Source organism: Phalangium opilio, unplaced genomic scaffold (genome assembly GCF_054372755.1).
Source record: "Phalangium opilio isolate 3A_F unplaced genomic scaffold, DU_Popi_V2 ptg000063l_1, whole genome shotgun sequence".
Lineage (NCBI taxonomy): Eukaryota > Metazoa > Arthropoda > Arachnida > Opiliones > Phalangiidae > Phalangium > Phalangium opilio.
The window spans coordinates 6,924,631-6,934,087 of record NW_028324180.1 but is presented as its reverse complement, the minus strand read 5'-3'; the positions used below and the strand labels follow the sequence as shown (position 1 = coordinate 6,934,087).

General features: G+C 36.2%; 41 non-coding genes across 41 annotated transcripts; all 41 read right to left on the bottom strand.

Annotated features, from left to right (window-relative positions):
* Positions 1–35: 35 nt before the first annotated feature.
* On the bottom strand, positions 36–108 carry TRNAT-CGU (transfer RNA threonine (anticodon CGU)). The gene has a single exon. It is a non-coding gene; the product is annotated as a tRNA-Thr (tRNA).
* Positions 109–263: 155 nt separating this feature from the next.
* Positions 264–336, bottom strand: TRNAT-UGU (transfer RNA threonine (anticodon UGU)). The gene has a single exon. It is a non-coding gene; the product is annotated as a tRNA-Thr (tRNA).
* A 132-nt stretch (positions 337–468) lies between these two features.
* TRNAT-CGU (transfer RNA threonine (anticodon CGU)) lies at positions 469–541 on the bottom strand. Its single transcript has one exon. It is a non-coding gene; the product is annotated as a tRNA-Thr (tRNA).
* A 132-nt stretch (positions 542–673) lies between these two features.
* On the bottom strand, positions 674–746 carry TRNAT-CGU (transfer RNA threonine (anticodon CGU)). Its single transcript has one exon. It is a non-coding gene; the product is annotated as a tRNA-Thr (tRNA).
* Positions 747–1,083: 337 nt separating this feature from the next.
* Positions 1,084–1,156, bottom strand: TRNAT-CGU (transfer RNA threonine (anticodon CGU)). The gene has a single exon. It is a non-coding gene; the product is annotated as a tRNA-Thr (tRNA).
* Positions 1,157–1,288: 132 nt separating this feature from the next.
* Positions 1,289–1,361, bottom strand: TRNAT-CGU (transfer RNA threonine (anticodon CGU)). Its single transcript has one exon. It is a non-coding gene; the product is annotated as a tRNA-Thr (tRNA).
* Positions 1,362–1,494: 133 nt separating this feature from the next.
* On the bottom strand, positions 1,495–1,567 carry TRNAT-UGU (transfer RNA threonine (anticodon UGU)). The gene has a single exon. It is a non-coding gene; the product is annotated as a tRNA-Thr (tRNA).
* Positions 1,568–1,734: 167 nt separating this feature from the next.
* Positions 1,735–1,807, bottom strand: TRNAT-CGU (transfer RNA threonine (anticodon CGU)). The gene has a single exon. It is a non-coding gene; the product is annotated as a tRNA-Thr (tRNA).
* A 166-nt stretch (positions 1,808–1,973) lies between these two features.
* TRNAT-CGU (transfer RNA threonine (anticodon CGU)) lies at positions 1,974–2,046 on the bottom strand. Its single transcript has one exon. It is a non-coding gene; the product is annotated as a tRNA-Thr (tRNA).
* Positions 2,047–2,201: 155 nt separating this feature from the next.
* Positions 2,202–2,274, bottom strand: TRNAT-UGU (transfer RNA threonine (anticodon UGU)). Its single transcript has one exon. It is a non-coding gene; the product is annotated as a tRNA-Thr (tRNA).
* A 132-nt stretch (positions 2,275–2,406) lies between these two features.
* Positions 2,407–2,479, bottom strand: TRNAT-CGU (transfer RNA threonine (anticodon CGU)). The gene has a single exon. It is a non-coding gene; the product is annotated as a tRNA-Thr (tRNA).
* A 132-nt stretch (positions 2,480–2,611) lies between these two features.
* Positions 2,612–2,684, bottom strand: TRNAT-CGU (transfer RNA threonine (anticodon CGU)). The gene has a single exon. It is a non-coding gene; the product is annotated as a tRNA-Thr (tRNA).
* A 337-nt stretch (positions 2,685–3,021) lies between these two features.
* TRNAT-CGU (transfer RNA threonine (anticodon CGU)) lies at positions 3,022–3,094 on the bottom strand. The gene has a single exon. It is a non-coding gene; the product is annotated as a tRNA-Thr (tRNA).
* Positions 3,095–3,226: 132 nt separating this feature from the next.
* Positions 3,227–3,299, bottom strand: TRNAT-CGU (transfer RNA threonine (anticodon CGU)). Its single transcript has one exon. It is a non-coding gene; the product is annotated as a tRNA-Thr (tRNA).
* A 133-nt stretch (positions 3,300–3,432) lies between these two features.
* Positions 3,433–3,505, bottom strand: TRNAT-UGU (transfer RNA threonine (anticodon UGU)). The gene has a single exon. It is a non-coding gene; the product is annotated as a tRNA-Thr (tRNA).
* Positions 3,506–3,672: 167 nt separating this feature from the next.
* Positions 3,673–3,745, bottom strand: TRNAT-CGU (transfer RNA threonine (anticodon CGU)). Its single transcript has one exon. It is a non-coding gene; the product is annotated as a tRNA-Thr (tRNA).
* A 166-nt stretch (positions 3,746–3,911) lies between these two features.
* Positions 3,912–3,984, bottom strand: TRNAT-CGU (transfer RNA threonine (anticodon CGU)). Its single transcript has one exon. It is a non-coding gene; the product is annotated as a tRNA-Thr (tRNA).
* Positions 3,985–4,139: 155 nt separating this feature from the next.
* TRNAT-UGU (transfer RNA threonine (anticodon UGU)) lies at positions 4,140–4,212 on the bottom strand. Its single transcript has one exon. It is a non-coding gene; the product is annotated as a tRNA-Thr (tRNA).
* A 132-nt stretch (positions 4,213–4,344) lies between these two features.
* Positions 4,345–4,417, bottom strand: TRNAT-CGU (transfer RNA threonine (anticodon CGU)). Its single transcript has one exon. It is a non-coding gene; the product is annotated as a tRNA-Thr (tRNA).
* Positions 4,418–4,549: 132 nt separating this feature from the next.
* TRNAT-CGU (transfer RNA threonine (anticodon CGU)) lies at positions 4,550–4,622 on the bottom strand. The gene has a single exon. It is a non-coding gene; the product is annotated as a tRNA-Thr (tRNA).
* A 133-nt stretch (positions 4,623–4,755) lies between these two features.
* TRNAT-UGU (transfer RNA threonine (anticodon UGU)) lies at positions 4,756–4,828 on the bottom strand. The gene has a single exon. It is a non-coding gene; the product is annotated as a tRNA-Thr (tRNA).
* Positions 4,829–4,995: 167 nt separating this feature from the next.
* TRNAT-CGU (transfer RNA threonine (anticodon CGU)) lies at positions 4,996–5,068 on the bottom strand. Its single transcript has one exon. It is a non-coding gene; the product is annotated as a tRNA-Thr (tRNA).
* Positions 5,069–5,200: 132 nt separating this feature from the next.
* Positions 5,201–5,273, bottom strand: TRNAT-CGU (transfer RNA threonine (anticodon CGU)). The gene has a single exon. It is a non-coding gene; the product is annotated as a tRNA-Thr (tRNA).
* Positions 5,274–5,406: 133 nt separating this feature from the next.
* TRNAT-UGU (transfer RNA threonine (anticodon UGU)) lies at positions 5,407–5,479 on the bottom strand. The gene has a single exon. It is a non-coding gene; the product is annotated as a tRNA-Thr (tRNA).
* Positions 5,480–5,646: 167 nt separating this feature from the next.
* Positions 5,647–5,719, bottom strand: TRNAT-CGU (transfer RNA threonine (anticodon CGU)). The gene has a single exon. It is a non-coding gene; the product is annotated as a tRNA-Thr (tRNA).
* A 166-nt stretch (positions 5,720–5,885) lies between these two features.
* Positions 5,886–5,958, bottom strand: TRNAT-CGU (transfer RNA threonine (anticodon CGU)). The gene has a single exon. It is a non-coding gene; the product is annotated as a tRNA-Thr (tRNA).
* Positions 5,959–6,113: 155 nt separating this feature from the next.
* Positions 6,114–6,186, bottom strand: TRNAT-UGU (transfer RNA threonine (anticodon UGU)). The gene has a single exon. It is a non-coding gene; the product is annotated as a tRNA-Thr (tRNA).
* A 132-nt stretch (positions 6,187–6,318) lies between these two features.
* TRNAT-CGU (transfer RNA threonine (anticodon CGU)) lies at positions 6,319–6,391 on the bottom strand. Its single transcript has one exon. It is a non-coding gene; the product is annotated as a tRNA-Thr (tRNA).
* A 132-nt stretch (positions 6,392–6,523) lies between these two features.
* On the bottom strand, positions 6,524–6,596 carry TRNAT-CGU (transfer RNA threonine (anticodon CGU)). Its single transcript has one exon. It is a non-coding gene; the product is annotated as a tRNA-Thr (tRNA).
* Positions 6,597–6,933: 337 nt separating this feature from the next.
* TRNAT-CGU (transfer RNA threonine (anticodon CGU)) lies at positions 6,934–7,006 on the bottom strand. Its single transcript has one exon. It is a non-coding gene; the product is annotated as a tRNA-Thr (tRNA).
* A 132-nt stretch (positions 7,007–7,138) lies between these two features.
* TRNAT-CGU (transfer RNA threonine (anticodon CGU)) lies at positions 7,139–7,211 on the bottom strand. The gene has a single exon. It is a non-coding gene; the product is annotated as a tRNA-Thr (tRNA).
* A 133-nt stretch (positions 7,212–7,344) lies between these two features.
* Positions 7,345–7,417, bottom strand: TRNAT-UGU (transfer RNA threonine (anticodon UGU)). The gene has a single exon. It is a non-coding gene; the product is annotated as a tRNA-Thr (tRNA).
* A 167-nt stretch (positions 7,418–7,584) lies between these two features.
* Positions 7,585–7,657, bottom strand: TRNAT-CGU (transfer RNA threonine (anticodon CGU)). Its single transcript has one exon. It is a non-coding gene; the product is annotated as a tRNA-Thr (tRNA).
* A 166-nt stretch (positions 7,658–7,823) lies between these two features.
* Positions 7,824–7,896, bottom strand: TRNAT-CGU (transfer RNA threonine (anticodon CGU)). The gene has a single exon. It is a non-coding gene; the product is annotated as a tRNA-Thr (tRNA).
* Positions 7,897–8,052: 156 nt separating this feature from the next.
* On the bottom strand, positions 8,053–8,125 carry TRNAT-UGU (transfer RNA threonine (anticodon UGU)). Its single transcript has one exon. It is a non-coding gene; the product is annotated as a tRNA-Thr (tRNA).
* A 132-nt stretch (positions 8,126–8,257) lies between these two features.
* TRNAT-CGU (transfer RNA threonine (anticodon CGU)) lies at positions 8,258–8,330 on the bottom strand. Its single transcript has one exon. It is a non-coding gene; the product is annotated as a tRNA-Thr (tRNA).
* Positions 8,331–8,462: 132 nt separating this feature from the next.
* On the bottom strand, positions 8,463–8,535 carry TRNAT-CGU (transfer RNA threonine (anticodon CGU)). The gene has a single exon. It is a non-coding gene; the product is annotated as a tRNA-Thr (tRNA).
* Positions 8,536–8,667: 132 nt separating this feature from the next.
* TRNAT-CGU (transfer RNA threonine (anticodon CGU)) lies at positions 8,668–8,740 on the bottom strand. The gene has a single exon. It is a non-coding gene; the product is annotated as a tRNA-Thr (tRNA).
* A 133-nt stretch (positions 8,741–8,873) lies between these two features.
* Positions 8,874–8,946, bottom strand: TRNAT-UGU (transfer RNA threonine (anticodon UGU)). Its single transcript has one exon. It is a non-coding gene; the product is annotated as a tRNA-Thr (tRNA).
* Positions 8,947–9,113: 167 nt separating this feature from the next.
* Positions 9,114–9,186, bottom strand: TRNAT-CGU (transfer RNA threonine (anticodon CGU)). The gene has a single exon. It is a non-coding gene; the product is annotated as a tRNA-Thr (tRNA).
* Positions 9,187–9,352: 166 nt separating this feature from the next.
* Positions 9,353–9,425, bottom strand: TRNAT-CGU (transfer RNA threonine (anticodon CGU)). The gene has a single exon. It is a non-coding gene; the product is annotated as a tRNA-Thr (tRNA).
* Between the last annotated feature and the right edge of the window lie 32 nt (positions 9,426–9,457).

The following is a 9,457-nucleotide window of genomic DNA, read 5'->3' as shown; positions in this document are numbered from 1 at the left end:
TAGCTACGAAATCTAGTTCAAGTAATATAACAGCGAGGCTCCGACGAGAATCGAACTCATGATCTCCTGTTTACGAGACAGGCGCTTTAACCACTAAGCCACGGAGCCCTTGCTTTGAAGCGATATGAATGCAGAATATTTCAGTAAATTAACTAAATTATCTCATCGGAACTCTTACCCTATTGTTTGCATAAATCATCTATTATTTTTAATTTTTTCAAAATTTGATAGCTACGAAATCTAGTTCAAGTAGCATAACAGCGAGGCTCCGACGAGAATCGAACTCATGATCTCCTGTTTACAAGACAGGCGCTTTAACCACTGAGCCACGGAGCCCTTGCTTTGAAGCGACATGAATGCTAAATATTGCAGTAATTTAACTAAATTAACTCGTCGGAATTTTTACCCTATTGTTTTAATTTTTCAAAATTTAATAGCTACGAAAAATAGTACAAGAACATAACACCGAGGCTTCGACGAGAATCGAACTCATGATCTCCTGTTTACGAGACAGGCGCTTTAACCACTAAGCCACGGAGCCCTAGCTTTGAAGCGACATGAATGGTAAATATTCCAGTAATCTAACTAAATTAACTCATCGGAATTTTTACCCTATTGTTTTAATTTTTCAAAATTTAATAGCTACGAAAAATAGTACAAGAACATAACAACAAGCCTCCGACGAGAATCGAACTCATGATCTCCTGTTTACGAGACAGGCGCTTTAACCACTAAGCCACGGAGCCCTTGCTTTGAAGCGACATGAATGCTAAATATTCCAGTAATCTAACTAAATTAACTCATCGCAATTTTTACCCTGTTGTTTTAATTTTTCAAAATTTAATAGCTACGAAAAATAGTACAAGAACATAACAACAAGCCTCCGACGAGAATCGAACTCATGATCTCCTGTTTCCTAGACAGGCTTTTTAACCACTAAGCCACGGAGCCCTTGCTTTGAAGAGACATGAATGCTGAATATTTCAGTAATTTAACTAAATTAACTCATCGGAATTTTTACCCTATTGTTTTAGTTTTTCAAAATTTAATAGCTACGAAAAATAGTACAAGAACATAACACCGAGGCTTCGACGAGAATCGAACTCATGCTCTCCTGTTTACGAGACAGGCGCTTTAACCACTAAGCCACGGAACCCTTGCTTTGAAGCGACATGAATGCTAAATATTCCAGAAATCTAACTAAATTAACTCATCGGAATTTTTACCCTATTGTTTTAATTTTTCAAAATTAAATAGCTACGAAAAATAGTACAAGAACATAACAACGAGCCTCCGACGAGAATCGAACTCATGATCTCCTGTTTACGAGACAGGCGCTTTAACCACTAAGCCAAGGAGCCCTTGCTTTGAAGCGATATGAATGCAGAATATTTCAGTAAATTAACTAAATTATCTCATCGGTACTTTTACCCTATTGTTTTAATTTTTCAAATTTTATTAGCTACGAAATCTAGATCAAGTAATATAACAGTGAGGCTCCGACGAGAATCGAACTCATGTTCTCCTGTTTACAAGACAGGCGCTTTAACCACTAAGCCACGGAGCCCTAGCTTTGAGGCGATATGAATGCTGATTATTTCAGTAAATTAACTAAATTATCTCATCGGAACTTTTACACCATTGTCTGCATAAATACATATCTAAATCAACTATTATTTTTAATTTTTTCAAAATTTGATAGCTACGAAATCTAGTTCAAGTAATATAACAGCGAGGCTCCGACGAGAATCGAACTCATTATCTCCTGTTTACGAGACAGGCGCTTTAACCACTAAGCCACGGAGCCCTTGCTTTGAAGCGATATGAATGCTGATTATTTCAGTAAATTAACTAAATTATCTCATCGGAACTTTTACCCTATTGTTTGCATAAATGCATATATAATCAACTATTATTTTTAATTTTTTCAAAATTCGATAGCTACGAAATCTAGTTCAAGTAATATAACAGCGAGGCTCCGACGAGAATCGAACTCATGATCTCCTGTTTACGAGACAGGCGCTTTAACCACTAAGCCACGGAGCCCTTGCTTTGAAGCGATATGAATGCAGAATATTTCAGTAAATTAACTAAATTATCTCATCGGAACTCTTACCCTATTGTTTGCATAAATCATCTATTATTTTTAATTTTTTCAAAATTTGATAGCTACGAAATCTAGTTCAAGTAGCATAACAGCGAGGCTCCGACGAGAATCGAACTCATGATCTCCTGTTTACAAGACAGGCGCTTTAACCACTGAGCCACGGAGCCCTTGCTTTGAAGCGACATGAATGCTAAATATTGCAGTAATTTAACTAAATTAACTCGTCGGAATTTTTACCCTATTGTTTTAATTTTTCAAAATTTAATAGCTACGAAAAATAGTACAAGAACATAACACCGAGGCTTCGACGAGAATCGAACTCATGATCTCCTGTTTACGAGACAGGCGCTTTAACCACTAAGCCACGGAGCCCTAGCTTTGAAGCGACATGAATGGTAAATATTCCAGTAATCTAACTAAATTAACTCATCGGAATTTTTACCCTATTGTTTTAATTTTTCAAAATTTAATAGCTACGAAAAATAGTACAAGAACATAACAACAAGCCTCCGACGAGAATCGAACTCATGATCTCCTGTTTACGAGACAGGCGCTTTAACCACTAAGCCACGGAGCCCTTGCTTTGAAGCGACATGAATGCTAAATATTCCAGTAATCTAACTAAATTAACTCATCGCAATTTTTACCCTGTTGTTTTAATTTTTCAAAATTTAATAGCTACGAAAAATAGTACAAGAACATAACAACAAGCCTCCGACGAGAATCGAACTCATGATCTCCTGTTTCCTAGACAGGCTTTTTAACCACTAAGCCACGGAGCCCTTGCTTTGAAGAGACATGAATGCTGAATATTTCAGTAATTTAACTAAATTAACTCATCGGAATTTTTACCCTATTGTTTTAGTTTTTCAAAATTTAATAGCTACGAAAAATAGTACAAGAACATAACACCGAGGCTTCGACGAGAATCGAACTCATGCTCTCCTGTTTACGAGACAGGCGCTTTAACCACTAAGCCACGGAACCCTTGCTTTGAAGCGACATGAATGCTAAATATTCCAGAAATCTAACTAAATTAACTCATCGGAATTTTTACCCTATTGTTTTAATTTTTCAAAATTAAATAGCTACGAAAAATAGTACAAGAACATAACAACGAGCCTCCGACGAGAATCGAACTCATGATCTCCTGTTTACGAGACAGGCGCTTTAACCACTAAGCCAAGGAGCCCTTGCTTTGAAGCGATAAGAATGCAGAATATTTCAGTAAATTAACTAAATTATCTCATCGGTACTTTTACCCTATTGTTTTAATTTTTCAAATTTTATTAGCTACGAAATCTAGATCAAGTAATATAACAGTGAGGCTCCGACGAGAATCGAACTCATGTTCTCCTGTTTACAAGACAGGCGCTTTAACCACTAAGCCACGGAGCCCTTGCTTTGAGGCGATATGAATGCTGATTATTTCAGTAAATTAACTAAATTATCTCATCGGAACTTTTACACCATTGTCTGCATAAATACATATCTAAATCAACTATTATTTTTAATTTTTTCAAAATTTGATAGCTACGAAATCTAGTTCAAGTAATATAACAGCGAGGCTCCGACGAGAATCGAACTCATTATCTCCTGTTTACGAGACAGGCGCTTTAACCACTAAGCCACGGAGCCCTTGCTTTGAAGCGATATGAATGCTGATTATTTCAGTAAATTAACTAAATTATCTCATCGGAACTTTTACCCTATTGTTTGCATAAATGCATATATAATCAACTATTATTTTTAATTTTTTCAAAATTCGATAGCTACGAAATCTAGTTCAAGTAATATAACAGCGAGGCTCCGACGAGAATCGAACTCATGATCTCCTGTTTACGAGACAGGCGCTTTAACCACTAAGCCACGGAGCCCTTGCTTTGAAGCGATATGAATGCAGAATATTTCAGTAAATTAACTAAATTATCTCATCGGAACTCTTACCCTATTGTTTGCATAAATCATCTATTATTTTTAATTTTTTCAAAATTTGATAGCTACGAAATCTAGTTCAAGTAGCATAACAGCGAGGCTCCGACGAGAATCGAACTCATGATCTCCTGTTTACAAGACAGGCGCTTTAACCACTGAGCCACGGAGCCCTTGCTTTGAAGCGACATGAATGCTAAATATTGCAGTAATTTAACTAAATTAACTCGTCGGAATTTTTACCCTATTGTTTTAATTTTTCAAAATTTAATAGCTACGAAAAATAGTACAAGAACATAACACCGAGGCTTCGACGAGAATCGAACTCATGATCTCCTGTTTACGAGACAGGCGCTTTAACCACTAAGCCACGGAGCCCTAGCTTTGAAGCGACATGAATGGTAAATATTCCAGTAATCTAACTAAATTAACTCATCGGAATTTTTACCCTATTGTTTTAATTTTTCAAAATTTAATAGCTACGAAAAATAGTACAAGAACATAACAACAAGCCTCCGACGAGAATCGAACTCATGATCTCCTGTTTACGAGACAGGCGCTTTAACCACTAAGCCACGGAGCCCTTGCTTTGAAGCGATATGAATGCAGAATATATCAGTAAATTAACTAAATTATCTCATCGGTACTTTTACCCTATTGTTTTAATTTTTCAAATTTTATTAGCTACGAAATCTAGATCAAGTAATATAACAGTGAGGCTCCGACGAGAATCGAACTCATGTTCTCCTGTTTACAAGACAGGCGCTTTAACCACTAAGCCACGGAGCCCTTGCTTTGAGGCGATATGAATGCTGATTATTTCAGTAAATTAACTAAATTATCTCATCGGAACTTTTACACCATTGTCTGCATAAATACATATCTAAATCAACTATTATTTTTAATTTTTTCAAAATTTGATAGCTACGAAATCTAGTTCAAGTAATATAACAGCGAGGCTCCGACGAGAATCGAACTCATTATCTCCTGTTTACGAGACAGGCGCTTTAACCACTAAGCCACGGAGCCCTTGCTTTGAAGCGACATGAATGGTAAATATTCCAGTAATCTAACTAAATTAACTCATCGGAATTTTTACCCTATTGTTTTAATTTTTCAAAATTAAATAGCTACGAAAAATAGTACAAGAACATAACAACAAGCCTCCGACGAGAATCGAACTCATGATCTCCTGTTTACGAGACAGGCGCTTTAACCACTAAGCCACGGAGCCCTTGCTTTGAAGCGATATGAATGCAGAATATTTCAGTAAATTAACTAAATTATCTCATCGGTACTTTTACCCTATTGTTTTAATTTTTCAAATTTTATTAGCTACGAAATCTAGATCAAGTAATATAACAGTGAGGCTCCGACGAGAATCGAACTCATGTTCTCCTGTTTACAAGACAGGCGCTTTAACCACTAAGCCACGGAGCCCTTGCTTTGAGGCGATATGAATGCTGATTATTTCAGTAAATTAACTAAATTATCTCATCGGAACTTTTACACCATTGTCTGCATAAATACATATCTAAATCAACTATTATTTTTAATTTTTTCAAAATTTGATAGCTACGAAATCTAGTTCAAGTAATATAACAGCGAGGCTCCGACGAGAATCGAACTCATTATCTCCTGTTTACGAGACAGGCGCTTTAACCACTAAGCCACGGAGCCCTTGCTTTGAAGCGATATGAATGCTGATTATTTCAGTAAATTAACTAAATTATCTCATCGGAACTTTTACCCTATTGTTTGCATAAATGCATATATAATCAACTATTATTTTTAATTTTTTCAAAATTCGATAGCTACGAAATCTAGTTCAAGTAATATAACAGCGAGGCTCCGACGAGAATCGAACTCATGATCTCCTGTTTACGAGACAGGCGCTTTAACCACTAAGCCACGGAGCCCTTGCTTTGAAGCGATATGAATGCAGAATATTTCAGTAAATTAACTAAATTATCTCATCGGAACTCTTACCCTATTGTTTGCATAAATCATCTATTATTTTTAATTTTTTCAAAATTTGATAGCTACGAAATCTAGTTCAAGTAGCATAACAGCGAGGCTCCGACGAGAATCGAACTCATGATCTCCTGTTTACAAGACAGGCGCTTTAACCACTGAGCCACGGAGCCCTTGCTTTGAAGCGACATGAATGCTAAATATTGCAGTAATTTAACTAAATTAACTCGTCGGAATTTTTACCCTATTGTTTTAATTTTTCAAAATTTAATAGCTACGAAAAATAGTACAAGAACATAACACCGAGGCTTCGACGAGAATCGAACTCATGATCTCCTGTTTACGAGACAGGCGCTTTAACCACTAAGCCACGGAGCCCTAGCTTTGAAGCGACATGAATGGTAAATATTCCAGTAATCTAACTAAATTAACTCATCGGAATTTTTACCCTATTGTTTTAATTTTTCAAAATTTAATAGCTACGAAAAATAGTACAAGAACATAACAACAAGCCTCCGACGAGAATCGAACTCATGATCTCCTGTTTACGAGACAGGCGCTTTAACCACTAAGCCACGGAGCCCTTGCTTTGAAGCGACATGAATGCTAAATATTCCAGTAATCTAACTAAATTAACTCATCGCAATTTTTACCCTGTTGTTTTAATTTTTCAAAATTTAATAGCTACGAAAAATAGTACAAGAACATAACAACAAGCCTCCGACGAGAATCGAACTCATGATCTCCTGTTTCCTAGACAGGCTTTTTAACCACTAAGCCACGGAGCCCTTGCTTTGAAGAGACATGAATGCTGAATATTTCAGTAATTTAACTAAATTAACTCATCGGAATTTTTACCCTATTGTTTTAGTTTTTCAAAATTTAATAGCTACGAAAAATAGTACAAGAACATAACACCGAGGCTTCGACGAGAATCGAACTCATGCTCTCCTGTTTACGAGACAGGCGCTTTAACCACTAAGCCACGGAACCCTTGCTTTGAAGCGACATGAATGCTAAATATTCCAGAAATCTAACTAAATTAACTCATCGGAATTTTTACCCTATTGTTTTAATTTTTCAAAATTAAATAGCTACGAAAAATAGTACAAGAACATAACAACGAGCCTCCGACGAGAATCGAACTCATGATCTCCTGTTTACGAGACAGGCGCTTTAACCACTAAGCCAAGGAGCCCTTGCTTTGAAGCGATATGAATGCAGAATATTTCAGTAAATTAACTAAATTATCTCATCGGTACTTTTACCCTATTGTTTTAATTTTTCAAATTTTATTAGCTACGAAATCTAGATCAAGTAATATAACAGTGAGGCTCCGACGAGAATCGAACTCATGTTCTCCTGTTTACAAGACAGGCGCTTTAACCACTAAGCCACGGAGCCCTTGCTTTGAGGCGATATGAATGCTGATTATTTCAGTAAATTAACTAAATTATCTCATCGGAACTTTTACACCATTGTCTGCATAAATACATATCTAAATCAACTATTATTTTTAATTTTTTCAAAATTTGATAGCTACGAAATCTAGTTCAAGTAATATAACAGCGAGGCTCCGACGAGAATCGAACTCATTATCTCCTGTTTACGAGACAGGCGCTTTAACCACTAAGCCACGGAGCCCTTGCTTTGAAGCGATATGAATGCTGATTATTTCAGTAAATTAACTAAATTATCTCATCGGAACTTTTACCCTATTGTTTGCATAAATGCATATATAATCAACTATTATTTTTAATTTTTTCAAAATTCGATAGCTACGAAATCTAGTTCAAGTAATATAACAGCGAGGCTCCGACGAGAATCGAACTCATGATCTCCTGTTTACGAGACAGGCGCTTTAACCACTAAGCCACGGAGCCCTTGCTTTGAAGCGATATGAATGCAGAATATTTCAGTAAATTAACTAAATTATCTCATCGGAACTCTTACCCTATTGTTTGCATAAATCATCTATTATTTTTAATTTTTTTCAAAATTTGATAGCTACGAAATCTAGTTCAAGTAGCATAACAGCGAGGCTCCGACGAGAATCGAACTCATGATCTCCTGTTTACAAGACAGGCGCTTTAACCACTGAGCCACGGAGCCCTTGCTTTGAAGCGACATGAATGCTAAATATTGCAGTAATTTAACTAAATTAACTCGTCGGAATTTTTACCCTATTGTTTTAATTTTTCAAAATTTAATAGCTACGAAAAATAGTACAAGAACATAACACCGAGGCTTCGACGAGAATCGAACTCATGATCTCCTGTTTACGAGACAGGCGCTTTAACCACTAAGCCACGGAGCCCTAGCTTTGAAGCGACATGAATGGTAAATATTCCAGTAATCTAACTAAATTAACTCATCGGAATTTTTACCCTATTGTTTTAATTTTTCAAAATTTAATAGCTACGAAAAATAGTACAAGAACATAACAACAAGCCTCCGACGAGAATCGAACTCATGATCTCCTGTTTACGAGACAGGCGCTTTAACCACTAAGCCACGGAGCCCTTGCTTTGAAGCGACATGAATGCTAAATATTCCAGTAATCTAACTAAATTAACTCATCGCAATTTTTACCCTGTTGTTTTAATTTTTCAAAATTTAATAGCTACGAAAAATAGTACAAGAACATAACAACAAGCCTCCGACGAGAATCGAACTCATGATCTCCTGTTTACGAGACAGGCGCTTTAACCACTAAGCCAAGGAGCCCTTGCTTTGAAGCGATAAGAATGCAGAATATTTCAGTAAATTAACTAAATTATCTCATCGGTACTTTTACCCTATTGTTTTAATTTTTCAAATTTTATTAGCTACGAAATCTAGATCAAGTAATATAACAGTGAGGCTCCGACGAGAATCGAACTCATGTTCTCCTGTTTACAAGACAGGCGCTTTAACCACTAAGCCACGGAGCCCTTGCTTTGAGGCGATATGAATGCTGATTATTTCAGTAAATTAACTAAATTATCTCATCGGAACTTTTACACCATTGTCTGCATAAATACATATCTAAATCAACTATTATTTTTAATTTTTTCAAAATTTGATAGCTACGAAATCTAGTTCAAGTAATATAACAGCGAGGCTCCGACGAGAATCGAACTCATTATCTCCTGTTTACGAGACAGGCGCTTTAACCACTAAGCCACGGTGCCCTTGCTTTGAAGCGATATGAATGCTGATTATTTCAGTAAATTAACTAAATTATCTCATCGGAACTTTTACCCTTTTGTTTGCATAAATGCATATATAATCAACTATTATTTTTAATTTTTTCAAAATTCGATAGCTACGAAATCTAGTTCAAGTAATATAACAGCGAGGCTCCGACGAGAATCGAACTCATGATCTCCTGTTTACGAGACAGGCGCTTTAACCACTAAGCCACGGAGCCCTTGCTTTGAAGCGATATGAATGCAGAATATT